The 12,230-nt window shown below is 38.1% G+C and overlaps 1 long non-coding RNA gene across 1 annotated transcript; it reads right to left on the reverse strand.

Moving 5' to 3' along the window:
- Nucleotides 1-2,367: 2,367 nt before the first annotated feature.
- On the reverse strand, nucleotides 2,368-11,123 carry LOC147584377 (uncharacterized). The gene is made up of 2 exons (XR_015255399.1): nucleotides 11,025-11,123; nucleotides 2,368-3,464 (listed from the first exon to the last, which is right to left on the reverse strand). It is a non-coding gene; the product is annotated as an uncharacterized LOC147584377 (long non-coding RNA).
- Nucleotides 11,124-12,230: the final 1,107 nt, after the last annotated feature.

A 12,230-nucleotide genomic window follows, 5' to 3' on the forward strand; every position in this document is an offset into this window, starting at 1 on the left:
GAAATTCCAACAGCTTATCCCTCCTATTTTACAGTGACCTTCTCTAAATTCTATCACTAGCCAAGCAAAATGGGAAGCTTTCATATGACATTCTGAAAAACATCCTTGAGTAAGATTAAAGACTAGTTTCTATTAAGGGCATACACATAATTTGTATCTTCCATAATCCCATGTTCATCCTTTTCTTCTTATCTCCTATATTGCCTAAATTAACATTAATCTTCTTCCAGTAAGTTGCATGAATAATTAGAAAAATTCAAAAATATTTGAGTTTTTCATGCCTTGCAAATTAATGGTACTGATAAACAAAGCTCATCTTTTTAGAGTAATCATACTTTATGCTTTATTCATGTTTTTCAAGAAGCTGATTTCAAGTTTCATGGCTGAAATTTTACTGCTGGTCTAGAACAAACCACATTCTAGAAGACTAACTCAAAAACTAATCATTTTATTACCCTCACCAAAGAAAGAAAAGACGGGTACAAAAGAAAAATAAAATTTCTATAATCTACTCATCTGAACGAGGGAAGTTATCAATGGCAGGAATGAAATGCTGTCTATTAAAGGCAGGTCTCTACCTCACATACTCACCTCCCAGTTTTGACTTTTATAAACTCTAGTTTGTTCCAGTCCATTATTGTTACACCGTTCTAAGTTTTACATTGTAATCCTGTTTACAAAAAAAAAAAAAAAAAAAAAAAAAAAAAGGTTGTGAGTGCTTTCTTTTCTTTTCTTTTTTTTTAGAGAGCTAGTGAGCCAGCGAGCAGGTGCCTGAGTGGGGGAGGGGCAGAAGGGGGGAAAGACAGAAAGAGAGAGAGAGAGAGACAGAAACAGAATATCTTAAGCAGGCTCCACACTCAGTGTGGAGCATGATTCGGAGCTCAATCCCATGACCCTGGGATCATGACCTGAGCCAAAATCAAGAGTTGGATGCTTAACTGACTGAGCCACCCAGGCCCTTCTGTATATTAAAAAAAAATTTTTTTAAGTTTATTTATTTTAAGAGAGCAAGGGAGAATTAACAGGAGGGGGCGCTGAGAGAGGGGGAGAGAGAATCCAAGTAGGCTCCGTGCTGTCAGCGCAGAGCCCCTTGTGTGGCTCAATCTCACAAACCATGAGATCATGACTTGAGCCAAAATCAAGAGTCAGATGCCTAAATGACTGAGTCACCCAGGTGCCTCTGTAACTATATTTTTTAAGGTAAAGTGCATAGTTTCTTTGCTCACCACTAGTTCTTCATCAACTATGTCATGTGAGAGTTTTCAATTTTATTCATCTTTTAGGCTGCATTTTGGAAGTATCTTTTAGAGTCTTTGCGAGTAGAGAAAAGTCCTTCTGCTGCTACATAAATGAAGTGCAGCTTGACTGGATATAAGATTTTCAGATTTTAATCTTTTCTTCTCAAAACTCTAAATATGCATCTATTGTTTGCATTATTTGGGGCATCAGATGTATCTGATGTTCTTTATGAGATATCTCAATTTAATTTTCCCTTTGACATAATGGACTGTCCTTTCAACACAATTCTTTCTTCAGATTGGGAGGTGGGATTCTACTATAGTTTTAAGAATTATTTGCATGCCATTTATTCTAATATCTTTTTTAGAAATATTATTTTAATCTTGTATTTTGTCTGTTCTCTATCTCTATCATATTCTCTCTGATACTCTCATTTCTTTATGTTCTTTCCTCTATAACGTGATGGTTTTCCACACAGTATTTATTAACAACTCAATTTTATGCAAATAGACTGTGGTTTTTGACACTATTTTAATTCTGCAGTGGCTTTACTCTTTAAAACTTTACCTTTGGTCGGGGGCTTGGGTAGCTCAGTCAGTTGAGCGTGTGACTTTGGCTCAGGTCATGACCTCACGGTCCATGAGTTCGAGCCCCACATTGAGCTCTGTGCTGTCAGTTCAGAGCCTGGAGCCTGCTTCGGATTCTGTGTCTCCCTCTCTCTCTGACCCTCCCCTTCTCACTCTCTCTCAAAAAATGAATAAATGTTAAAAAAAATTTTTTTAAACTTTACCTTAGCTCTATCAGCCATCTCCTTATTTCAAGCCCCCCCCCACTTTTTTTTTATCATTTTTTCTTTTCACAGTACCATATTTTCTTTAATATTTTTGGAAAAAATCAAAGCATTTTCTATGCAAACAATTACTTCTGTTTCCTGGAGTAAATCTTTAGACATATACTCTTTACCTGGTCCTTCCAGGCCATATTCATGTCCTTGCAAGTTGTAGAAGCTCTTCAAATCACAATGGTGGTGTTTATTAATTATTCTGGTTACCCATTCTTAAATGAGGACCAGCCTGTCTGGGCTATTAGGTAGGTACACCAAAAGAATCTGTGCCAATTCTCCTTGGGTTTCTTCTTTTTTTTTTTTTTTTCCTTAACTTCTATATATCCCTTTTAGAAGTTAATCTGCAATCCTGAATGACAATTAAGGGGAAACAAATCATGTAACTATTTCAAAACTTGGGTGTCAGTAGCCAGAAGAGACAGTCAGTGGGGATGGAGTGTAGAGTCTCAGGAGGGCAATTTTTCTCTGTATGGTTTTCTTTCTTTGTTGGTACCACTGCACCATGGACCAGCTTTCTACCTCTCTCAATTTGGCCTAATCTCTACTCCAGATACAAAGTGTGGCTATGTCTTTGTGCATTTCCTTCAAGAAGCTGTAGACATCTAGCCAAAGGGGTGCATTCTATTTCATACCAGGGATGCCTGTAGCTTTAAAAGTGTTCCTCCCAGGTCAAGGTTAACTGGCCGTAGTGACAGGAAGTTCAGGCACAGGGAAGCAATGGCCTTGCTCTCTCTCCAGCAAAAACTGTTTCTGGTTGCTCTTTACCTGCAGCAGCTCTGAGTAAAATGAACCTCATCTTTCAATATGACAGCATTCCCTCTAGCTTTTCCCCCTTTAGGTTAGGAGATTCCTCTTCATTTCTGAAAGTGCTGTCTCATGGTGGAGTCAGTTCCTAAAGCCGGGAAGCTGGATTTTGAAAACTCCATACTACTCTGAAGGGGTCTGCTGGGTAGAGCTGCCACTTTCTCTCAAAGCCCTGCTCGAGATTCAGCCTGTTCTTCAACCAGAGGTGACCAGAGGCTCCTCTTAATAGCCACACCTGATTTTTCAGAGTGTTCCAGGACTCAGCCAAGTCCTCCGACATAAGGCTTTCTGGAATATTCTTCTAGGGCTTCCATTTCCAGGGCTTCCTTTACTTACTCTCTGCAATGGTGCTTCATTCCCTTGGGAAGAAGATTTGTGAATCAGTCTTTAATACTGTTGTAAATCCAATATATCAAACCAAGATTCCTCAAATTTTGTGGTAAGGGGTTATCACAGTTCCTTAATTCAAATTCTGATGAAAGTCTTCATTTTTAAAAATTTTCTTTGGCCCTTTTTAGTTGGAAGCTTCCTTGTAGTATAATCTTGTCAGGGATTGTAAATATTCTTATATCATGATCTTTAAAGAATTCATATATTCATCCAGTAAAACATTTTAGCAAGTTTCATTAACCAAAGAATTCAATGCTGTATTTACTAATTTTAGGTAATTTCAAAGTTGAGAAGCTGTTGCATAAGTAACACAAGTTTGAAGCAACTATTATGGCTATCTTATTCTCTTTTATGAGAGATCTGTAATCTAGTGACTAAGGTCAAGCCACAGTGTTCTTTGGTAACCTGGCCAACACTCCAGCCCAAGTGTCCTGACATTTTCTGTTTGTTTTTCCACTATGATCCGGCCTCACAGCCTTTGGCTAAGATCAAATATGCATACATTCCCTCTAGATAAAAAGGAAAGTATCTATTTTGGCAATATCTTAATTACAAACTTAGTAACTTTTTTTAAATTACAGTAAATTCAAAACTATCCTTATATTACTATTTCTAATAACATGATGGACTAATACAAAATAATAGAATAATAAGACCTAAATGACCTGATTATGCCTTGCTCTCTAAGGTGATGAACAGGGATGGTCCTCTAACAAAGGTGGATTTTTTGGGCAACAGCATTAATGTACAGCATATTAATTCTTGCCTGATTTCTACATTTGGTGCTATTTAGCTGCCTCCCCTGAGGCTTCTTGGCCAGGTGTTTAAGCATCAGAGCTGTAATCTATGGCCGAGCCAAAGGCATGGTCTTTGGCCATGACAGTGATACTTGCAGCCACAGTATCCCATGTGCCAGTTGTCTAAATGGAGTTTACTTTCTGAAGACATCTGCTTATCTGTCACCTGACTGTTTTTGTGTGAAACTTCTGTGCCTGCTGCTGGTCTATGGCTTGGCTGAGGTACCACACTGCAGTCAAACCTATTTGCAGAGAAAATACTCTGAAATGATACATTTTATAACCATCTTATTTAATCTTGGAGCATTTCGCCAGGACGGCTACTCTTTCTTTCTTAAAACTCCACTCCTCTGATACCCCTGCCATCTTTTAGGTCAGAAAAGAGCATAGGATTCTAGAATCATACTGCCTGGTCCCATTTCCGTATCAGTTAGCTTTTCCCACAATAATGCTGGGTAACGAACAACCATCACCCTTGCTGGGTTATAGTAAGCATTTGTTTCTCATTCATCAGCTGGGATGGCTCTGCTGATCTCATAGGATTTAGTCATGTGTCTGAGAATCAGTAGGGGGTCTGCTGATCCAGACTAGGTTTGCTAGGTGAACACACCTCAAGCTGCTGGTCCAGCTGGCTGCAGACACAATTCAGGTAAACTCCCTGCACAATCATTCCAGGATACAAGCTGAGGAAGTTTGCAGGCTGGGGGTGATGCCAGAAACACAAGAGAGCAAGTAGAAGCATGGCATGTCTCTTAAGTCCTAGGCTGGAACAGGTACACTTTCACTTTTGCCCACATACCTTTGACCATAAAATTCAAAGAGCTCAGCCCAAAGTTGAAGGGTAGGGAGGTACACTCTGCTTCTGCGGGAAGGCCTACAAAGTCACATGGTAATGGGCAAGGATACAGGGAGTCATACACAGGTGGAGCCAACAGCTTACTCTGCAGTGGAATTCTGAAAGGGCTGTGCTCACCTCCATGGATGAGACGCATTACTTCCTTTGCTCTATATTTTGCCTATGTTCTGGAGATAATAAAAACCTCTATCTCAGAGCAGTGTTGTGATGATAGGGTTAAAAATGCATGTGAAAAGATTAAGTATGGTATATTCTGGCATAGAGAAAGTGCCAGTAAATGACGGGTGACATCACTGCTGCTTCTCTCCCACCTCCTCTGCAGCCTACTCTTCCCTGGCCTGATCCTCACCTAGGATTATTTCCCAAGGTTCCAGCCTGAGGCTGTTCACCACTCTCCCTAAACGTGCTGCCTGGGTGACCTCTTTTAAATCCATAGTATAAAACCATGCTGATTATCTCGAACATCCTACCCAGATTTCTGTATCAGGCCTCTAAACATGTATCTTGTGTTCTGTCTTCCTTCTTGGTTTTACTTTTCTGACCACTGCCCTTTTTTTGGAACTCAAGCAGCACCTTGGGTTCCCAGCTTCCTGTGCTTCAAGGAGACAGCACCTAACTGATGTGCCTTCAGGGCCATGAAAGAAGTCTGAGTAAACACCCCTCTCATTTGCCTGCCAGTGGCAGAAATAAAAGACTATCACTCCTTGGATCCACCTGGTGCTTTATTATTGTCCACAAACTCATCACATAACCTGATCTCACTTTAGCCTCTCCAAAAGTCCTCTGAAGAAGACAGTCTATCTTCACAATCCACATTGAGGTTATTTGTATTATGACTGATGAAAATTCTTCCTAAAATGCAAACATTCAAGGAGGAGGAGCGACAAAGAAGCCCATTTGACCTAGGGCCACTCACCAAGGCAGACTGCATATCAGGTGAAGCGAAGAGGCCTGACAAATGGAATGGAGAGCAGGACTATAGCATTTGACCAGAGGTGGGGGCAGAAAGCTGCACAGTGAAATGCCTGAGGTGGAGGAAGCACTCTGAGTGAATAGGTGCTAGGGGATATGACAGGAAAAAAGAAGAAAACCTTTCTCATCAAAGTTGCTGGGAGCCAGTTCCTGCCCCTCAGTGTTTCCCAAAGGGGAGCTTGGAAACCTCTGAATAATTTTTGGTTACTGTCTATAGCTGTTGTTTCTGTAACTGTCACAAGAAGTCAAGATGGCAAGAATTGAAGGAGATCTATATCTCTCAGATGTTCAGGAAAGGAACAATTATTTAAGAAGAAGACTAAAATTTGAGGCTTAGAGAAATATTAAGGGAGTATAAGAAAAGCTCTGTTTGGGGAGACCAAGGAAAAATGAGTATTTGTTAAAAATTAAAAATGGGAACTGGTAAAGTCAGAAATACGTTAGGGCAAAGACAGAGTTCCAAAGGAGAGTTGGAGGGGCATAGAACTCACAAAGCACATCTTTTTGAGTCTGTTTCCTTCCAACCACCCAAACATATATCAGTGTTCTCCTCGTTTCTAACACAGACTGATGCTGGCAGCCTGAATGAGAAGATGAACCTCACTATAAACATCTGCATTTTATTCTACTCATAAAGTCTCAAGGGGGTATTTAGTAGTTAGGTTACATCTATGCGTTCTGTGGACTTTCATCTTATCATCTAGAAATTGCTTGCCAACTTCCATGAATCACAGTGCAGACTCAAAAAAACAAATTCTTCTGAAAAGATATGTAGATGCTATCTTCATGGCCTCAGGGTGGTGAACAATATATTTAAAAATATAGAAATCACAAACCATAAGTGAAAAGAATGATAGATTTGAATGCATTAAGATCAGTAACATTTGTAAAATGAAAAACATCATATAATTTATTGTGAATTTTATCATCAGTTTTGGTGGAAAATAGTATAAAACACAGCTCTACAAAACCATCTCATTGTTTTGAGTCCACAGATTATTTTGGAGTGAATTACTGTCAATATTGAAACTTTATAAACATGATATAAGTCTCCATTTATTTAGGTAATTATGTTTTTAAATTTTTTACATGTTTCTCCATAAGCTCTGCATCTTTTCTTAGACCTATTTATTCCTTGGTATAAAATAAATTTTGTTGCTACTGTAGATATTTTTTAAAAATATTTTAAAATTGTCACTGGTACAAAAAAATTTAAATGTATGTATGTATATATGTATGTGTATATTTATATATGTAATACATATGTGTGTATATGTACATATATGTATATATGTGTGTGTGTATACATATGTAGTATCTTTTTTTAATCTAGAATTTTTAGTTATTACAGTTTCTCTATAGATTCTTTTGGATTTTTATCACATAAACCTATTGTCTATGAATAATGACAACTTTGTTAATGTCTTTCCATGGGAGATAATGCTGCTTGCTTCCATTATATCCATTCTCACTATCTTCCTCAATGATAACTTCTAATTTTCTTCCCTGAAGCCACATAATCAACTAAATTTTCTAAATCCCTTTGTAAGTACAGGTGCCAAGAATACACAGTTCCGACCAACGTATCAGCAGTAGAAATCTTCTACGGATATTTGAGTGTTTTGAAAAGGACAGATACATTTGGTCTCCCTCCTTTTTGCCCTTTGTTTTTCCCCTTTCTTCCTGCCTAGAATGTGTACATGATGCCTGGGAGCACAAAATGAGGACAAAAATCCCATGTGAATGACTTTCCTACCACTAATGACATTTCACACCACTGTAAAAGCCTAGGGCTGCCTATTTCTGGACCACTTAATTATATGAAAACAACAACAAAAATGAAAACAAAACAAAACTCACATTTGGTTAAATCTCTACATGAGGTTTTTAAAATAGGCTGCTGAATAAATGTATCTCTAATTTCTTAGTTTTCATTTATTTTATCCTATTCTGGAGTTTTGTTTTGTTTCCTTCTTCCTAAACTGGCTCAGTCTCAATTACTTCTTGAGATGAATAATGAATATCACCTTTTGAAGACATGCTCTTTATAAACTTTTTAAGGCAAGTAGTGGGCATAACCTATACAACAGGGTGAATGCAAAATGTATTTCATCTATCTGTGTATGAGTTAATTTACTCATTAAGTATTGAAGATGGATGAATTTATTTACTCAACTATTATTAAAGAGAATCCAGTAAGAGTCATTTAGTTTTAAGCAACAATCAGCGAAAGAAGAGTCACAACCTTTTATTTTCTGTAACATTTATTAACAAATCATACTTACTTGCTTCCTGATTTGCATAAAAAAGCACAGCATAGCGGTTAAGATTATGGGTTTTGTATTCTATCAGCTTTACTTCAAGTCCCTGAACTGTCATGTTCAACTGTGTGACCTGAGACAAGTCACTTAGCCACCACTTCCATACCAATCTCAGAATCTGTCAGGGGAGAATACCATGCACACACCAGATATGGGTGAACATGATGAGTGATATGACTAAGGTGAATAGGGCTGAATGTTATGACCCTACATTTGATTAGAGTGCTGTAGAGGAAATAACGTAGGTTTTGGAACCAAACCAGAACCACTGCATTAAAATCATTCCTTTCCTAATAATATTTGGCCTTGTTCTTTTTTTCTTATTCCTCTACTTTCTGTGCCTAATTAACATATAAATTTCTGGATTTTTTTTTTAAGTTTATTTTTGAGGGACAGAGAAAGAGATAGAGTGCAAGAGGGGAGGGGCAGGTCTCGATCCCATGAACTATGAGATCATGACCTGAGCCAAAATCAAGAGTCAGATGCTTAAATGACTGAGCCACCCAAGGGCCCCTGAACTTCTTTTCTTAAGAGTTAATCTTAGCCTGTCCTGAGAGAGAGTAGGTTCTACAGGGAAAAGCACAGAATATCCATGTGGAAGTCCTTATACCACGACTTACTGATATTGGAATTTTGGGCAAGTTATAGGGCTCTTTGAACTTTTACTCATTTGTGATTGGGATTTTCTAATATTTGCTTTACTTTGTAAGACATTCATGAAGTTCAAACAAAATAATTCACATGAAAGTTTTTTGTGGCACCACTCAAATGTCACATTTCACACAGCACTTGGCCCTATGATAGGTTCACAGGATATTCTTAATAAAACATTAGATTACTGAGTTCTGGATCCTTTCTTGTTATGTTAGAGTTCGACACTAAAATAACTTACTTTATTTAAAACATTTTTATGTGTTTTTATTTTTACAAGAGACAGAGCATGAGCAGGGGAGAGGCCGAGAGATAGGAAGACACAGAATCTGAAGCAGGATCCAGAGTCCAAGCGGTCAGCATAGAGCCTGATGTGGGCTAGAACCCACACACCATGGGTTCATCACATCAGATCATGACCTGAGCCAAAGTCGGACCCTTAACCAACTGAGCCACCCAGGAGCCCCTAAAATAACCTATTTTAAAAGTATGAGGTAGCATCCTGAAGTGCCCATTAGGTTTGACCTCTTTGATTTCTCTGATGCTACATGATTTTCATTCTACAGTGTTCTTGCAGGGTGTAAGGAATGGGACATGTAATGTTAAAACAATCCAAATCCCAGCTCCTTAAGGAAGGGAAAATGTCTTTACCAACTCATCTCAGCTACATTTTAGTTCCTTGGAAATTAATCCTACTTCTAATGCAGGCCCAAGCAACAATTAAAATATCCAGTCTGTACCTGTCTTGTCAACACCAGTTAACAACCAAACTCCACTCTGTTATTCTTGGCTTGTAAAATATTCTCAGCTCTTAGTTTGCTCGTATAATGCTTTGAGAACTCCTTTACCTAAATATAATGCATCTATTAGGGATCATCATTATTACCCCACCTAAAGTTAAGCAGCACTATTTGTCCATAATAATTATTTAGTCTCATGAAAGCTATAGTTTAAATACGTGATAGGATTTCCTACCCATGAGAATTATTTGCATATGAAATTATCTTCAAAGTGAAATATTAGTATCACCGAAGCTTCTATCCCATAAACGAGCCTGGGACTCTCCCCACTCACTCCCTGAAGGAAATAACCTAGGAAGGATCCTCAGAAAATGAGAACAAAAATACTACTCCCACTTTTTTACATCTCCCATTCCTGGGGGAATTAGCAGCACAGTATAGAAAGGAAATTTCTAAGTTTTTGACTAATGATGACAGTTCCTTACAGAAGAAAACACAAGTGACTAATGATATCAAGTAGATGATTTTCTACCATTTTTGACCCAGTCAGATTTAATTGAAATCACTGTATTATATACATATATGAAAGGTCTGACTTTTTTTTTTTTAATATATAAAGTGTTATCAGTCTCTTTCTGCTATTATTTTCAAATCTCTTTCTCAAACACTCACCCATTCACCTCTGTATTACCGCCTGGAAAACCTGCTTTATTGTTCTGCTTTCCTTATGTTAATTCCATCAACCCCTAATCTATTTGAAATACTACTACATACAAATTTTTATTGAAAAAAATCCATTTTATTCTGTCATTTAAGTTAAAAAATTCTTAGTGGCTCTCTCTTTCTATCCTGAGACAGGGAATAAGAAGTCAAAGATGACTCTGAGGTTTGAGTACCAAGGTAGGTGAGGGTGTTACTAAGACAGGGGACCCAGGAGAAGGAAGATGGGTTTGGACCCAGGAGAAGGAAGATGGGTTTGGAGATGATGAAGGCAATAGAATCTGAGGGACACGTGAGATACAAAGTGCAAGTAAATGAACGCTCACACCTGATGCTCAAGAGAGAAGTGAGCTGGAGGTAAACATTTGGGAGTCATCATGATACTGAGAATTATAAAACCACACACAGACAAGATTGCTTAGGGAAAAGTGTATAGAGTGAGAAGAAATCATCTAGGACATACCCCTGATATTATTAGAAAACTTTCAATATTTGAAGAGCTCTATATATGGAAGAAAAATCAATTTGGCACAAGTAGGGCCAACAGGAAAAAGTGTGAGAAATCCAATTTTATCTCATTATTCAGGAGAAATATACATTACTTAGATCAATGGCAGTCATTTCCCCAGCCTAGCAAGCCCAGGAACCTGGGCTGAGTCACAGTTTATTACTATGTTGTAGAGAGATTACCTCCATGGAGTATGAAGTCTGATCACATAGCTTCTCAGGTTCTTTCAATTCTCAGATTTTGTGATTCAAATATGTTCCATTTTCTCTCCAGTCTGTAAACACCTTCAGCATAAGGATTATTCTTAGAGAAATATCGGGCATGATGTGGGTCTCAATAAGTATGATTTATCACTAAGACTTTGGAAAGCTCTGTAAATTTAGATTACCAATATTTTTTAACCATCCCTATTTAAAAAACACTGACAACAGAAGGGAGAAATTAGAAGAAGGAATCTAGAGTGCTGGTGGATGACAGAAGAGAAGCAGACAGACCGGTGAAGGAGAGAGAAGAGCCATAACAGAGAAGAAATGTGTAGTTGTTTGCTTTAGAATAAGGACTTAGTTATAAAAAAAAAAAAATAGCATTCTAAGGTAAGTACTGGGAGACAGTTTAACTGTATAAGATGCCTTCACTGTGACAGTCTGTGGGAGTGCCTAACATAGGATACACAAACAATATACATACACAAACACATAAAGACACAAATTTGAGTTTTCCCTTTTCTGCCCTGCTGTAGTCTCCCTATCAAAAAGATAGTAACCATACTAAAAGAAGCTATCCTGCATGATGCTACTTTAACACAAATCAAACCACCTACACACACACCCTAAAGCTTCATTGGGATGTAGAAAGACAGGACATTTCACAGTTAACTGTGGAACTCCTTGGCTTTAGAAGTTGAAGGCATACAGTCGGTGAGTACTTGGGAGAAGGCGGGAGTGCAGTCAACAGGCAAATGACATCTTCATTCAGCACTCTGACTTACATTTGGTGCGAAAACAAGCAGTTGATTCTTTGAGAAAACCTCATTATTCGAAGGTGTTCCTCTAGATGTATTAATTGAAGCGTACATCAGCTAAGGCAATTTATAGTTGGAAAGGTGTGTTCTCCTGTTTTTCCTATGTTTAAAAGGGCCCATTAGATAGCATAATTTCCCTTGTGTTGTGGATTGTAAATGCTGCAAAATGGCTGCTTTCCTTCCCTGTCATTGCTTCGTTTAAGACAATTACACTCACTAAAGCAAACACTTATGTCCTCAATCTTTCAGTGCAAAAATATTCCCTTTGAATTGGGTCATTTTGCATGTGTCTGGCAGCCATTTCCAGGGCTCAGCCAGTAACTCATTTCAAAGGCAAATGATAATTTGCAGATTCCATGCAATGGAA

This window comes from Puma concolor, chromosome A1 (assembly GCF_028749965.1).
Source record: "Puma concolor isolate L17-30 chromosome A1, mPumCon1.1.hap2, whole genome shotgun sequence".
Taxonomy (NCBI): Eukaryota; Metazoa; Chordata; class Mammalia; order Carnivora; family Felidae; genus Puma; species Puma concolor.